A 12,898-nucleotide genomic window follows, 5' to 3' on the forward strand; every position below is an offset into this window, starting at 1 on the left:
ATCAGCATGATACACAGCAAAAAAGATCTGGATTTTGTGCAGCTTAACCCTGGAGATTGGCTGAAGTTATTTAAAACAGTAACTTCTGTCTTCACCATAGCTTTCTAGCCACTGTAGTTGCAATACTAAGCTTTAATACATGAAGAAAATGCTTGATGAAGTCACAGAAAGAAGATTGATAAGGTTTTCATTAGCCAGAGAGAACGGGCTTTCCTCCTGCATTGCTCTTTGTCATTCCTTGCTTAGATTATTATGGGTATCATGGTATTCACTTTCTTGCTGGAGGATTTTTATTACCCCAATAATCCATGTCTGGGCACAGTGCTATTCCACTCTGTAAGGCTGATTATCCAGATCAGTTTCAGTTGGGCTTTAGACTTCATTATTGCATTGGGCTGTCCAGTGGATATCCAATGATTATAGAACATTGGAACTACAGCCCTGCTCATTATTGGGGACTTTTCAGTGATTTTGATACCATTGACCAGAGGTGGTTAAGGTGGTGCCCTTACAATTTTGTTAGACTACAATTCCCATCAACTTGAGATGGTCAAGGATGATGGAAGTTGTAGTCCAAAATTGGCTACTCTTGCCACTGACAACAGTAAACTTCAAAATAAGTCGTCTGGGTTGGAAGCTAGGCACATGATCTTACTGTTGGAAAATTCCATTCCACCTTAAGCAGCAGACATGGGATCATTACATGTCACATGTCTGTTTACATACCAGCACAGTTTGCTGCGAACCTCCGTTGTGTATAGCTGTTGTTTTTGACTCTCTCTCTGAGGAGACGAGAGACATGTTTTCTTTGTCCTGATTTATGCTTAATAAATCTGTAGCTTGTTAATATGTTTCCACAAGCCTCACGCCACTTCTGTTTGCCCAGTATACTCTGCTGATATAGTGTGCTCAGGCTTTGAAGGCTGAGTCACTGATTTACATCGCACCAGAGATTGGGGGATTGTCACAGCTGGAAGGGCATGATCCAGCTGGGGGCTAGCCAGCTGGCTTCCTGACCCCCGAAGGATGCCAACACTTACCATGGCTCTGTTCGTACTTGGACAGCCAATTTAGAAAGTAGTACCTGGCGGCTACGGCTCAGTTCTTCAGCATTTATGCTAAGGAGCTGTCACAGGATTCCTTCATGTAGCCTATGGTTTTTAACATCTACACAAAACTGAGTGAGCTCATCCGGCAATTTGGAGTGAGGCTTCATCAATATGCAGGCAGTCCTCTTTTTCATCCAATTCAAGTCTTGAACTGGCATAACGGTTCAGTAAGACTGGATGAGAGTCAATCAACTGTATTCTAACAAGTTGAGAGATGCCATTAGGATCAGATTTACAATTGTGTAGTATTCCTGGTTTGAACTTTCTCATTTGATTGGCCTCTATGGCTCAGAGTGGCTTTCTCCAACTTCAGCCAATGCACAAACTGCAATCTCTTCTGGAGCCACAGCCATGCCATGTTGTTGTGGATCATCAATTTCACCGAGTAAAATGTTTTGTGTGGGGCTGCCTTTTTCTGGAAACTACACAAAACAGCCAACTGGAGCCAAGCATTAGGAGGGAGGAATGGAAGGGGAGAAAGAGAAAGCAAGGGGCAGGCTGAGACTCCATACAATCTATCCTGAACAGCTTGAAGCAGCGCTGGCTGATGTTCAACCAGGACTAGTAGAGCAGAAGGCAGGAGGGCCAATAGAAGGGAGATGGAGCCAATAGCCACTACAGCTTTCCTGCTGAGTTCTACAAGGGAAATATGGAAACTAAGGAGGAGGAAGCTGACAGCTGTAAGAAGTCAGACAAGTGAGGGCTGGCTGGGAGCAGACTGAGGTTAGTGGGACAGCACCCCATTCACCCTAATGGATCACTTCAAGGTACCACTGCCTTGAAGGAACAGAAGGTCTGGTTAATAGAGTTCCATTATGTTATTGAAAAGCACATGCCTGAAAAATCTTGACATCACAGTCATCTGTTTAGATGTTGTGGAGTTATTGGTTACCTTCCAATGACACCAAGTTGGCCTGGGGGAACTTATGGAGAGAAGAGAGCAGAGAAACAGAAACTGGCATTGCTTATCACCTGTTCACAACAGGCAGCTGCAAGTATGATCAAGTTTTTTTCCTTGTGTGCTTTCCCATAAAACAGTAGATAAAAGAATTTAGCTTGCCTAAATTTAACTGTGTAAATTTGTGGGAATGGGCAGCTAGGCAATACTGCCATTAGATATAAACTGTTAATTCAGTGTTCAAAATTATCCAGCCCCTTCCTCAATTAATTTCTACAACGATCCTGTAAGGGGGGTCCCCCTTAAGAGGCTGTGACTGGCCCAAGGTCTCTCAGTGAGCTTCATGACTAAGTGGGGATTTGAACCCTGATCCTTCAGGTCCTAGTCCGACACTCTAACCACTACACCACACTGGCTTCCTAGAGTAATTCTGCTATGGGGCAGCCATATTAAGTAGATAAATAAATACAGGGAAAGCAAAATGTCACTTAGAGAAGGATCTGAAGTATTTCCCTTGAAGCTTGAATTTGTTTTATTCTGGGTTGTTTTAACTTATGTTTTAATGTGTGGTAAACTGCTTTGAGGGGTTTTTTCTTTAAAATATAAAGCAGAATAGAGATGAAATTAATAATAATAAACCTCACTGCAAAAAAGGCACCTAGACCAGGGGTCTGCAACCTGCGGCTCTGGAGCCGCATGTGGCTCTTTTACATCTTTGCCGCGGCTCCGGGGCAGATACTAGCGAGGGGAGGAGGCGCATTGTGCGCCCCGACACTCCCCACTGTGGTGGGCGCTGTACTGGCTGTGACGTCGCATGGGGGCGGTGCGTGCGTTAGTAACACACCGTCCCGACGTCACCTTCCCGCCCCCTGTCAGATCGTGGCTCCGGACATATATTTGTTTTAAATGTCGCAATGGTTTTGCGGCTCCCAGTTGTTGTTTTTTCTTCGGAAACGGGTCCAAGTGGCTCTTTTTGTCTTAAAGGTTGCAGACCCCTGACCTAGACATTCTGTTGTGGCGACCGCAACCTAGGTTTAAGGCACCATTTGGCGATTAGCTTATATATCAGATTTTCTAGCACTGTGTTAATTGCAAGAGGGGCTACTGTTGCAGGAAAAACAAAAAAGTCTTGTGAAACTAGAGCACATTTGTTGTGGCATAAGCTTTTGTGAACTAGAGTCCACTAAGATTTTTCAAAGTTAGCGGGTAATATATTCACACACATGGGTGTCTGGGGGAGCAACCGGGAGGGCAAAACAAATTCAGAAGGCAACTGCAACAAACCCCACTGACAGTGCATGAACCTTAAGCATTGTGCAAAATGTACAGCGAGTATTCCCAAAGCAATGTGGATAAAAACACAAACACTCAGACACTGAAGTTAATAAACACCAGTCATACCTATCTTGTGGGGAACATTCTCTGCCCGCCCACCCATTTTAATTTACATAGGAGCCATGGTGGTAAGAGGCTGTCAGTGCAATGCATAAACAAGATCTCCTGCCCAAAAAAATAAATTAAAAAAAATGGTTATGTTTGGGCTGGGGCTGGAGCCAGTTTGGGGGAATTCTGTGCCAGAATCAGAGTTCGGTGGCAAGCACATATTGTCTCCCAAGTTCAACCCCCAACATCTCCATTATGAAAAAAAGGATAAGGTAATAGGGGGTGGAAAGATCTGCACCTGAAGCCTTGGAGAGCAAGTGCCAGGCCAGATGAAAAAATCACTTGGTATATAAGGTAGCTTTTTTACACTTCATTCATGTGAAGTCTTACTCTTTCGCTGAAATGTTTCTCACAAGCAATAATGTGGAACAGGTAGGCAGTAATAGTTTTCTGCGTGGTTTTGGAGCTCTTAAGAAACACATTATGAAGGTGTGGGAATTCTAGCAAACAATTTCCCCCACCTATATCCAGCACTGCAGCACTGCTATTATAAGCATGTTTGATCTTTGCAACACATCCTGCTAGATCTGTAGGGACAGAGCCCATACTAGCATGAAATTGTACCAACAAAAATATCTACTTCCTTACGTTTAAATCCTGCTTTCCTTCTGTCATGGAATCCAAAGCGGCAGACTTGTGGTTCCCACGCAGCCGTCCAACCAAGGACCACAGAGCAGACCAGACCCAGACCCACTTAGCTTCAGCAAAGTGGTGGTCTCATGTGCCTTCGGATCAGAGTTCTCAAATGGGAGTTCGTCTTGGCAGTTATATCTGCAATTCTAAGTGTCTGCTCCGATGCAATCTTCTCTTAAGCTGGAAGTATTATTACTACCCACTCTTCACCACGAGGTCCCAGAACCAGTCACAACAACGCAGAAGACAACATAAAAATAGTTCAAAACAAATTACACTCTAGAGTAGGCCCTAAAAATGTATTCTCAAAAATGTCAAAGGTCAGGTGCACCTCCAGCAAACAACAAAAGCTGCATAATGAAGGTGCCAGGCACAGCTCTGAGGGGCGGGAATTCCTTAATTTTGGGGTTGCCATAAAGAATACTCTCTCCCGGACCACAACCACCTTTTGAGCTTCTGACCCTCATGACCAAGAGGGCTCCCCCTGCTGATCTTAACACCTGTAAGGAAGGTGGTCTTTCAGGTATTTGAGGCCTAAGTCATTTAGGGCTTTAAACACTAGTGTTCGTGTTTATGTTCATGTTGTCAACTGCCCTGAAATCTGCAGGTGAAGGGCAGTATACTACTAATAATAATTCTAATAATAGTGTGGGTTTCTTGAATTGAGTTCAGAAATGAACTGGCAACCACTGCAGTTGTTTCAAAACAGGGGTTATGTGAGTTTTAAATGGAAGCGCAGCCAGTATGGCCATTGCATTTTGGACCAATTGAAGTTTCTGAGTCATCTTCAAGGGCAGCCCCACAAAGAGCGCATTGCAATAATCCAATCGGAAAGCTACCACAGCATGGAGTACTATGGTGAAGTCTTCTGTCCAAAATGAGTTGTAGTTGGAAAAACCAGACATAGCAATAAAAGGGAACTTCTAGCCTCAGAGGCCACCTGACCTGGAAGCCACTGCCACCCCATACCCAAAAGCTACAAGCCTGCTCCTTCCAGGAGAGTTCAATCCCATTAAGGACAGACAGCCTCCTCACCTCCAGGACTTGAGAACTTGGAAAAGATAACACCTCCATCTTTTCAGGATTCAGCTTCAGTTTATTGGCTCACAGCCAGCCCATCACCTAATACCTCAATCACCTCTCCCAATTCAAATGGTACAGAGAGACAGAGCTGGGCGTCTTCCACATATTAGTGACACCTCACTCCAAATACCTAAACAACAGCCCTCAGTGGCTTCCCAACTGATTTGAAATAGTTTGGGAGACAAGTTCAAACTCTGCAAGACATCACAGGACAACTCCCATGGCCCAACAGTAGCCTCTCATGGCTATTTTCTGGAAAATGCCCTGGAGGTAGAAGCAGAACCACTAAAACACAAGCCCCACCTCCCTTAGATGTTCCAGGAAGATACCATGAGAAAGCAGAATGACCTTTGATGTTCATTTGCACGCTATGACCCAGAATCCATTTCTAAGTCACAACTACTTCAGTGCTTAAAGGTAAAGGGACCCCGTCCAGTCGCAAACGACTCTGGGGTTGCGGCGCTCATCTCGCTTTACTGGCCGAGGGAGCCGGAGTTTGTCCGCAGACAGCATCCAGGTCATGTGGCCAGCATGACTAAGCCACTTCTGGCGAACCAGAGCAGCGCACGGAAACACCATTTACCTTCCCGCCAGAGTGGTACCTATTTATCTACTTGCACTTTGACGTGCTTTTGAACTGCTAGGTTGGCAGGAGCAGGGACTGAGCAACGGGAACTTACCCTTGTCGCAGGGATTTGAACCGCCAACTTTCTGATCAGCAAGCCTTAGGCTCTGTGGTTTAAACCACAGTGCCACCCGCATCCCTCAGTGCTTACACTAGACTAAAGTACTGCCCCTTTCCTACTGCTCAGTCAGTAAGGTTAGTAATAAATGAGCAAGTCTTTGCCTCTTTCCTGTTTTAATGACCACAATCCAGGAGCAAACAGAATTAAAGAGCATGATATCCAGTTCACAGTCCCATCCTTGTGCTGTTCAATGCAAAATGAAACTAATGGAATGTAACTGGTTACTTAAAAAGGTTTGCCTTGTTTGATTTTGAAACCAAAGAATCTCACACAGGAAGTGGTTTGCTCAGTTTCCCAAAAGAGCATTTCACAACAATCAAAAGGTAGCCGAGGGAGAGTTAAGAGCTGCAAGCTGATGCAGTGGAAACTTATCACCCAATTCAGTATCATGACAGGATTCTCTCCCTGTCAAGGTCCTTTCACACATTACACAACAGAGTTGGCTACCAAGTGTACATACAATTGGAAACCACATGCAACCTGTGTAATACCTATGTTGCCAAACTCCTGGCATCATATTCACATTTCATAGATTTTGGGTTGTACCCAACGATGCGCTACTGAAAGTAATGAACCCAAGTTAGTTGCGTCTGTTAACTTCAGTGGGTTTACTCTGAGTAGGGCTAGCACTGGCTACAACCCTTTAAGTTTCAACTTAAATATTTCGTTTCTTAAAAAAGAAAAAAGAAAATGCCATGTGTAAAGGGGCCCCAAACCATGCATTTGAACGTAGGGCTGCATAGCAGACTCTGGTTCTACAACAGAGAAGTCCTATTCAGGCCTTCCAAATATGAAACACAAGAAGGGGATGGTGTGCACCAGCACACAAACTCCTCCCATTGCCTCAAAGCCACCTACCCCCCGCATATTCGAGGGCAACTTTCTGCAACAGGGAAGCCTCCTCTATTCATTCAAGCTGTCACACATTTTGGAATCCTGTAAAATCGGACAGGGAGCCTTCACATGTACAAGTGGGCTCTCTTGTGGAAATATACCCTTGACAACATGGAGGCCAATGAGGATGGAGGGGGACCCAGCACATTCAAGCACGTGCTCCTCTCCTCGTATGTTCCCGCCCTGTGGAACGCCCTCCCATCAGATGTCAAAGCGATAAACAACTACCTGACATTCAGAAGACATTTGAAGGCAGCCCTGTTCAGGGAAGTTTTTAATATGTGACATTTTAGTGTATTTTTCATCTTTGTTGGAAGCTGCCCAGAGTGGCTGGGGAAATTATTTATTATTATTATTATTATTATTATTATTATTATTATTATTATTATGTTTAAGCCACATTCTGAATACTGGGATATGACTATAGTCAGCCAGTAAAACTTTGCTTTTCTGGCAGAGGAACTATGGATTGTATCCAAAGCATCTGCTTGCACAACAATCTGCACAACCCTCTGAATCAAGATTTGGGGAGGCTGCAGGATGCACACAGGGAAAGGAGGAGTTTCATGGTAAATCCTTGTTCTAACAGAACAAATGATTTGAATATCACTCTGGATTTCTTTTATCTCTCTCTCTTCTCATACCCTGCCAGGAGCAACACTCCTACTCTGCACGCTGAACCAGCTACAGATTACCTTGATCTCCTTGACTACAGTGGGACAGAGTGACCAGGATGACTAAATAAGGCATCCCATGCCAGAACAGTTGAATAACATAATCCAGGTACTTTATGCAAGTGAGCTAAACAACATACCATAGGAAAAAGAAAGCTAGCAAAGGAACCACCCTAAGAATGAGTCACTCACAGTGACTGAAGGGAAAACTCCTTCCTGTCCCTAAATATGAATAAAGATCCATTCACAGGCTGCTTATGAAACTTTGGATAGGCCTCAGTCTGAACTCAATTCACTCACAAGCTTTTTATGGTGTACAGAAGAAAGGATAAGCCAAACTTTCAGAGCTGCTTCAGTTCTTATAGAGATTCTAACAGCGGGAGACTGATGTATCCTTGCTCTTGTATTTCCATAGAACTTCCAAAACAGAAACCAAAGTCTATCTACAATGGGATGTGTGAGTTATACATTCCTCTAGAACTTACAAATTTCACCAGGCTTTCCCCACTTCAGATACAATGGCACCCAAAACATTCATCATCCACTGAATCATCATTTCCATTGCTGTGTAATGTTCAAAACCACCCTTCTCAAGCGAAGGCAATAAAACTTTATAACTCTATGGCAGAACCAAATTTACCCAAGCTGAACTCCCCCACTATTTTGGGAGGAAATTCAAAACAGCTATGTTAATTGGGGGGGGGCTGGTGGCACACTAAATAAAAATCAAATTCCATCTATTATAGAGCAAGCAATAAGCTGCTTAATGGGCCAGCCACATGGGTGGAGTATAAATATTATTATTATTTTATTATTATTATTATTATTAGTCTTTTGGTGCAACTTCAGAAAGCTACAAAGATTGCTTGCAACTTTCATCTGAGATCTATAGAATCATTTCACTCAATTGTTCCTTTACTCACAGGCCACAATTTAACCCCAGCAAAGGAAATTTAATTCTTACTGATTTTGAAATAGTTGATATTACTGGGATTTAATTGGACTTCAAGTTTGCCTGTATCTTGCCCCTAGTCACCTAAATAGCTTCCTTCTCTCTGATTTACAGAGTGCAATCATTTCCATTTCTCACTCTCCATTTTATGAAGCCAGAGGTTCAAGTCTTCTAAAGTAGCAGGTGGTGTGGTTTTTAAAAAAAGTCAAATGCAAATCACAGATACAAGCTATTTTCAAAGTCATTAGTGTTCACTCTGTATTCTACAAGTAAAAAACGAACAGAATCAATAGTTCCTGCACTGCTTATTTCACCAGTGCTTTTGTTCCCCGATAAAACATTGTCCTTAAACAGTGGTATTCCATAGCAGCCGCCAAACATTTCCTTTAACCATTTGCCATTTTCAAGCAATGTGCATAAAGACACAGAGGTGAGCTGGAAGTAGTTCACATACCAAATATTCAGTGCTTAAATTTGGATCAAAGGTTACCAGGTTTCTGCTGGAAAACCTGAACTGGATTTTAACGGCTAGCCTCAGTAACAGAGCATGTTAAGTAGTAATAGAATGCCTCTGAAGATGTGCAAAAGTTCTTTATAATCCCACTCAGTGGATACTTGAGTTCACAACACTTTAGAATGAAAGACCAGGGCTCCCCAGCCCTGCAGTGTCTCTTCAGAATTCAAATGCCATCTTGTAGGAGGAAGCAATAAACTAATGTGTACAGATGGTTCGTTTGTTTTTAAACTCACTTTCTAAACAGAATTTGTTTATGCCACTAATTCAAGACTGCAATGCAACTTCAGATATGCATATGAAGGAGGCTCTTCCTTGCTATGGGATGTGTTCCCCAAGATCTCAGAAGGCCATTTCCCCTTAAATCAGTTCTGGCGTGCAATTTTCTTTCCAGTGGACATTTTAAATGTTGCAGGTTTTCAGGTCCATCTTTACTCCCCCCCCCCCACGACGAAGTGCATGATCCGATTAAATTATGAAGATCAAAGACAGAAATTGGATTGTGCTTGAATAAAAAGGTGGATAGAAGTGGGTTTGCATTTTGGTGTTTAATTCACACAGAAATAGTCACTTCATAATTCAAGTAGAAAATAGAAAATGCTGGCGTGTTAAATAATCCCTTCATTGTCCTCTCCTAAAGTCAATGCTATAGTAGTAGTAAAAGAAAAATCAGACAGACACTACAATAAATATTAGCGCTAATCCCTGATCAGTTGAAATCAAGACTACAGAGCTCATTTTAGGGCCCCACACTAGATATCACACATCCTTAATAATTATCAGTGCTCTAAGCAAACTCATGCCAATATGAAATGCTTAAAAGCCAGACAGTAGTTAGCATTTAAGGCTAAGATCAATCAAATTAATTAGTACCTAGAGGATCGTGACATGCCTTTTCTTTTCTTTGCAGGTAAAAGGATATAAAAGGATAAAAGGATAGCTCACTCGTGTAAGTTGCATGGTTTTGGTAATTTAGGCGTATCTAGAAAAGGGCTGTTGGACTCTGCCAAGCTACTTCTAGGAGACAGAACAATCAATTCACAGGATGAACCAAGGCCTATGGAAATATCTAAAAAACTATTTGGTCAATTTTAAATGAGACTGCCATCGTAGGCAAGAGAAATTCCTGCCGCCAAGATGGTAACCCTAAGGTGTGATATGTAAGGGCACCCAAACTGATGTGACCTGCCTAAGTGCAAAGAGTCAGTATGTTGCAGTGAAGCCTTCTAAATTCATCCCCACCCTATCCCTATGATATTGCTCAATGACCTTTGGAAAGCCAGTGTTACTATGCAACTCCCCATATACATGACCCTGAAATCATTAGAGTAAAGAAGGCTGAGACTGCCACAAAGAGCTTCACAACCGCTGCTTACCTATTGCTTTTAGTATTTTTGTTCATTGATCAGAGGCCTCGTCTTACACATTCAGGTAATAGTAAGGATGCAACAGGCACAGAATACCATTTTTAATATACTGTCCCTATGTAAAGGCTTACCTGCAAATAAGACTAGAACTCGGGTTCTAAACCAGCTAGCTCCCTTCATGCCAACTTTCCATTTCTAGAGGTGACTGAAAAAATAATTATTAGGGGAGCAATAAAAAATGCTATGATCACCTGCAGTGTGAAGCAGTTGTCCATCCTACCTTAGTCTCTTCAATGCAGACCAGGAGAAAATCATGCCTACACAACCTAAGCCCATAATACTAACAGAAATCTGAACCACCATTCCTTTTGCCATAGGAGCTGTAGCAGAACAGCTACTTGGTACTGCTAATGGAAGCTGAGGAATGATCTTGGTATAGATTCTGTGTTCTGCTACAATTAAGGCAGTTGTCAAGTGCAAAACATGTGATAGAAGCAGTTGCTAGTTGCCAAACATGCAAATCAGACTTGGAACATCAAAAGTTCATCTAATTCAACCCTTTGCCAAAGCAAGAAATCCACTGCTGTGGTATACCTGCTAATCAACAGTCAGCCTGTGTTTCAAATCGACTGGTACTATTTCCATTTCAAGAATGTCATATTACGGTGTTAAACGCTATATTTGCCTTGGAGTAAGTTCCAAGTAGCAATAGCGTTCTTGGAATGCAAGTTAAGAACTCCACATAGATAAATTCTCTGAAGACATTAGTTGGTTGGCAGAAAGACATGGCGAAAGGAAGTATCAATTAGGTATATTAATGAGCCGGTTTCCTCCTGAGTGGCAAGTGGCTTTTTCCCAGGGTGTGGCCACTGTCGCATGCTGACAGCTTGTAGAAGCCACAGGTGAGAGCTGAGTCCAGGGTGCAGACCAAAGGTGGACAAACTACCCCATAAGGAGCACAACGTGCCTCTGACCATAGGTACTACCCCACCCCATTGGGTCTCAAACCCTCGGTAAGTTGGAAATGTCCCCTACATGTGAAGACAGGGTCTGGTGATCAGCAATGAGACCAATAGGGGATCCAATGGTTAAGAGGGCGGCTTCTGCACATGCTGTGGAAGGAAATGTGGATCAGATGGGGCTTGTCAACTTGGGAAGGTAGCCTATCTAGAAAGAAAACTCTGATCCTAAACCTCCCAATGCCTTGCAGCTATACTCATTCATGAGACTTCAGGAGTAAACTCCGGTAAACATTCCATTCCTTGCGGGACATCTTTAGAAGAAAAGGCTAAGGAGTAAACCCTATACAAATCTGGGAGTTGAGTCCCTAAGGCGGTTGGACGGCGTGTTGTACGCCTCCTTCCAGCAACTCCTGCAGCCAAGCTGGTGCTGAACGTATCGCTCTGATTTCCTTTGGACCACATCTGCAAGGATGAGAGGGAGTCCTGTCTTTGGGCAGCTGAGACATACACTGCCCAGGGTTGCGCCCCAGAGAGTTCACTACACAGGTTGACTTCATCCCCAGAGGTGCACTCCATTGTCTCTTGAGAAAGATGGGTGACAACAACAGGATGGCAGGAGTGCAGTCAACCACTTGAAAGTTGAACCAATAAATAATTCTAAGTGCAATGTTATCATATGAAGCTGAAACAGTGTTAAGGAAACACCTAATGTTCATCAGTAAATTCAAGTCTGCATATTGTAGACATTTCTTAGCTTAGTTAGCTCAGTGCAATTTTGGAGAAAAACACCCATCCTCAACTTGGTCCCATCTTTCTATTCTTGCCCTCGCCAACGTGTGCATACCACAAGCTTCAAAAGGGAAAACCACACTTTTGAAAGACATTAATATGCATTGCCTTGCTATGTGAACTGTGTGTGCATGTGCATATACATGCTGCCTGTATCGTAAGAAAAGCTCTCAACTTCAATTAACACACATTTCAAGCTTTTGGAGCTGCAAAAGGCAAAGAAATAGAATTTAAAAGGCTCCAGGTAGGAATTTCTGAACAATATGAATTAATAGAATCAGAGTTGTAAGGGATCACAAGAATAAACTAGTCCAACTCTCTACAACGCAGGAATCTTCCACTTAACATGGGGCTCAAACCCCATGACCCTGAGATGTAAGAGTATCATGCTCTACCAAATAAGCTATCTCTCAGGTGATGGGCGCTGTATGACTATAGTTCTCTCAAGTTCCTCAATTCTAAGAACACTCAATTATGCAAACAGGTTTCTGTAAACTTCCCTAATTTAGCTACGCTCAAGATACAAGTTTGAATTTTGCCTGCTCAATGAAGCAGTAAATATCACAACCTACCACAGTGGAAGAAAAACTAGAACTCCGTAACAAACTATAGTAAGCAATCTAGACTGGAAATGGACGCCACCAAGCTATGACATTTGGCTACATGACTAACTTTGCCTCAGATTTATGCAGATTGTACAATTATACAAATTTCAAGTACAGTTTAGAAACCAGTCTCTTGTATATTAGCAATGCAGAATTTTAATAGTAGTAAAAAAATAGCCATGGAAAATGTGTATTGATAAGAAGTTAGTCACACATAGCTTTATACACA

This window comes from Podarcis vaucheri, assembly GCF_965113315.1.
Source record: "Podarcis vaucheri genome assembly, chromosome: 9".
NCBI lineage: Eukaryota > Metazoa > Chordata > Lepidosauria > Squamata > Lacertidae > Podarcis > Podarcis vaucheri.